We start from the raw sequence: 5,112 nt of genomic DNA on the forward strand, positions 1-5,112 counted from the left end.
AAATGACCATGATAACGACCTTTTTTATTCTTTTTTGTATTAGGACATTTACGTAGTGTACAAAATGTAGATTTATGAAACATTCTTGATTCATCAAGTCTAAGCAGTTTCATTTCTTCTATTTCAGAATAAATTTTTTCAATTTCTTGAACTTCTTTTTTAATACATTAATTAAATATTTGATGACAATTAAGTCCTCTATAAACAACAGGATCTTTTAAATTCCCATATATATATATATATATATATATATATATATATATATATATATATATACATATATATATATATATATATATATATATATATATATATATATATATATATATACATATATATATATATATGTATAATAACAAAATCCACTTGGTTCATGTTATTGATATTTCATTGTATATGGTGTTTCTGGATTCGGTTCACAATTATCCATTTTTAAAAGTAAACTTTTAAAATCGGCATAAATAACAAATGGAACTTTTTGTGTAACTTGATAATTTTTAAAATAAACAGATTCACCTTTACCTGGCATTTCAACTTTTAATGATTTATTAGTTAAACAATTTTTTGTGTTTTCATCTAATTTTTCTTTACTATTAAAGTGTTGTAAACATAAATCACAAACTACTTTTACTGTTTCATGTTTGGTAATTTTACTTAACTCAAGTCTAGATAAATTTTTTATTTAACAATAATGCAAATTATTATCTTTCTTGAAATAAAGTAGATTTACATGTTTTTCCTTTTTAGTTTCTCTTATTTTTAATGGATACACTTGATAATTTTTATCTTCATCATCAAATGAATAAACATTAATAGATACATTAATTATTTTTTCTATTTTTGGAATATGATCAACAAGTACAGGAAATTCAATATTTTCAAGTTTTATATCATGATCAAGACCAACATGTTTATCTTTTGTTATTCTTCCAGCATTTTGGTCTACAGGAAACAAAGCTGATTTTATAGACCACAGAAAACATTTTTGATCCTCATCTTTCACATTAATACAAGCTTTTTTGTATTTTACTACTTTGAGTAAATCAATTTGAGATGATCCTGTGGAGGAATATATTTGTTAATTGCTAGTTGTAAACCAATAATTCTATTTAATGACAATCCTGATCCTTGTTCATGAAAATTAGATACTTTTTTGTGGACTGTGTCTTTTACCATATTTGAGTTTTTTATTAAAGTCTAATTTCTGTTAAAATTGTATAGTTTGGTGTTTGTTGTCCAGATTCTTGAACTTTTTCATTTATTTCATTTGTAGTTTATATTCACAATGTTGTTGTTGTTGTTGTGGTCTTCAGTCCTGAGACTGGTTTGATGCAGCTCTCTATGCTACCCTATCCTGTGCGAGCTTCTTCATCTCCCAGTACCTAGTGCAACCTACATACTTATGAATCTGCTTAGTGTATTCATCTTTTCGTCTCCCTCTACGATTTTTACCCTCCACGCTGCCCTCCAATGCTAAATTTGTGATCCCTTGATGTCTCAGAACATGTCCTACCAACCGGTCCCTTCTTCTCGTCAAGTTTTGCCACAAACTCTTCTTCTCCCCAGTTCTATTCAATAACTCCTCATTAGTTATATGATCTACCCATCTAATCTTCAGCATTCTTCTGCAGCACCACATTTCGAAAGCTTCTATTTTCTTCCTGTCCAAACAATTTATTGTTCATATTTCGCTTCCATACATGGCCACACACCATACAAATACTTTCAGAAACGACTTCCTGACACTTAAATCTATACTCGATGTTATAAAATGTCTCTTCTTCAGAAACGCTTTCCTTGCCATTGCCAGTCTACATTTTAAATATTCTCTACTTCGACCATCATCAGCTATTTTGCTCCCAAAATAGCAAAATTCCTTTACTACTGTCTCATTTCCTAATCTAATTCCCTCAGCATCACCCAACTTAATTCGACTACATTCCATTATCCTCGTTTTGCTTTTGTTGATGTTCATCTTATATCCTCCTTTCAAGACACTGTCCATTCCGTTCAACTGCTCTTCCAAGTCCTTTGCTGTCTCTGACAGAATTACAATGTCATCGGCGAACCTCAAGGTTTTTATTTCGTCTATATGGATTTTAATACCTACTACGAATTTTTCTTTTGTTTCCTTTACTGCTTGCTCAATATACAGATTGAATAACATCGGGGAGAGGCTACAGCCCTGTCTCTCTCCCTTCCCAACCACTGCTTCCCTTTAATGTCCCTCTACTCTTATAACTGACATCTGGTTTCTGTACAAATTGTAAATAGCCTTTCGCTCCCTGTATTTTACCCCTGCCACCTATAGAATTTGAAAGAGAGTATTCCAGTCAACATTGTCAAAAGCTTTCTCTAAGTCTACAAATGCTAGAAACGTAGGTTTGCCTTTCCTTAATCTTTCTTCTAATATAAGTCGTAAGGTCAGTATTGCCTCACATGTTCCAATATTTCTACGGAATCCAAACTGATCTACCCTAAGGTCGGCTTCTACCAGATTTTCCATTCGTCTATAAAGAATTCGCGTTAGTATTTTGCAGCTGTGACTTATTAAACTGATAGTTCGGTAATTTTCACATCTGTCGATTATTGGAATTATTATATTCTTCTTGAAGTCTGAGGGTACTTCGCCTGTCTCATACATCTGGCTCACCAGATGGTAGAGTTTTGTCAGGACTGCCTCTCCCAAGGCCGTCAGTAGTTCTAATGGAATGTTGTCTACTCCCGGGGCCTTGTTCCGACTCAGGTCTTTCAGTGCTCTGTCACTCCTTTCACCTTTCTGCTTTCCCTTCTTTGATTAGGACTGGGTTTCCAGCTGAGCTCTTGATATTCATACAAATGGTTCTCTTTTCTCCAAAGGTCTCTTTAATTTTCCTGTAGGCAATATCTATTTTACCTCTAGTGAGATAAGCCTCAACATCCTTACATTTGTCCTCTAGCCATCCCTGCTTAGCCATTTTGCACTTCCTGCCGATCTCATTTTTGAGACATTTGTATTCCCTTTTGCCTGCTTCATTTACTACGTTTTTATGTTTCCTCCTTTCATCAGTTATATTAAATATTTCTTCTGTTACCCAAGGATTTCTATTAGCCCTCGTCTTTTTACCTACTTGATCCTCTGCTGCCTTCACTACTTCATCCCTCAGAGCTACCCATTCTTCTTGTACTGTACTTCTTTCCCCCACTGCTGTCAATTGTTCCCTTATGCTCTCCCTGAAACTCTGCACAACCTCTGGTTTAGTCTGTTTATCCAGGTCCCATCTCTTTAAATTCCCACCTCTTTGCAGTTTCTTCAATTTTAATCTGCACTTCATAACCAACAGATTGTGGTCAGAGTCCACATCTGCCCCTGGAAATGTCTTACAATTTAAAACCTGGTTCCTAAATCTCTGTCTTATCCTTATATAATCTATCTGATGCCTTTTAGTATCTCCGGGATTCTTCCATGAATACAACCTTCTTTTATGATTCTTGAACCAAGTGTTAGCTATGATTAAGTTATGCTCTGTGCAAAATTCTAAAAGACGGCTTCCTTTTTCATTTCTTACCCCCAATCCATATTCACCTACTATGTTTCCTTCTCTCCCTTTTCTACACTCGAATTCCAATCACCCATGACTATTAAATTTTCGTCTCCCTTCACTATCTGAATAATTTCTTTTATCTCATCATACATTTCATCAATTTCTTCATCATCTGCAGAGCTAGTTGGCATATAAACTTGTACTACTGTAGTAGGCGTGGGCTTCGTGTCTATCTTGGCCACAATAATGTGTTCACTGTGCTGTTTGTAGCTTACCCCTACTCGTATTTTTTTATTCATTATTAAACCTACTCCTGCATTCCCCCTATTTGATTTTGTATTTATAACCCTGTATTCACCTGACCAAAAGTCTTGTTCCTCCTGCAACTGAACTTCACTAATTCCCACTATATCTAACTTTAACCTATCCATTTCCCCTTTTAAAATTTCCAACCTACCAGCTCGATTAAGGGATCTGACATTCCACGCTCCGATCCGTAGAACGCCAGTTTTCTTTCTCCTGATAACAACGTCCTCTTGAGTAGTCCCTGCCCGGAGATCCGAATGGGGGACTATTTTACCTCCGGAATATTTTCCCCAAGAAGATGCCATCATCATTTAACCATACAGTAAAGCTGGATGCCCTCGGGAAAAATTATGGCTGTAGTTTCCCCTTGCTTTCAGCCGTTCGCAGTTCCATCACGGCAAAGCCGTTTCGGTTATTGTTGCAAGGCCAGATCAGTCAATCATCCAGACTGTTGCCCCTGCAACTACTGAAAAGGCTGCTGCCCCTTTTCAGGAACCACACATTTGTCTGGCCTCTCAACAGATACCCCTCCGTAGCGGTTGCACCTACGGTACGGCCATCTGTATCGCTGAGGCATGCAAGCCTCCCCACCAGTGGCAAGGTCCATGGTTCATGGGGGGATATTCACAATATAAATTAAAATTTAACTTTACACCATGATGTATTTTCAAATAGTCTTTAACAATCTTAAAAAATTTTTGTTTTTACCGCATTTAAGAAATGATTAAAGATCAAATATATCTATCTTATTTTCTAAATTTATAGTTTGCAATCCGTCTGCTTTTTCAACTAAGTAGTATTTAATTTTTTTTCTATCTCTTGGTTTCTGAAATATATTTAAGGAAAATGGAAATATTCTTTTTAATGGTTTATCATCTTTAGTTAGAAAAACATCACAAATATCATAAAATGGAAACTTTTTCTAATGATTTTCACTATGTTCAGCTTTATTATTTTTAACAATATTTGTTTGATTTGCACTTACTTCTTCAGATGTAAAAATATTAACACTATTTTTGCAATTTAACCTAATTCTGTAAAATAATATTTATGATTTTCAGTTACTGCAGACATATTACTTTCAACAATATCTGTATTATTTTCACTTAATTCACCGATAACTGAAGCAGTGTCAGATCTATGATCAGATGTATTATTATCAAAAATAATTGGATAATCTCTTACTATAATTGAACGATTACTAATAATAAATCTAATTAAATCCGCTTTACGTAAATTTGAATATCCTCATAACTTATTTGTTTCACAAAATTCACGAAGC

The sequence above is a fragment of the Schistocerca serialis genome, chromosome 3, assembly GCF_023864345.2.
Source record: "Schistocerca serialis cubense isolate TAMUIC-IGC-003099 chromosome 3, iqSchSeri2.2, whole genome shotgun sequence".
Classification (NCBI taxonomy): domain Eukaryota; kingdom Metazoa; phylum Arthropoda; class Insecta; order Orthoptera; family Acrididae; genus Schistocerca; species Schistocerca serialis.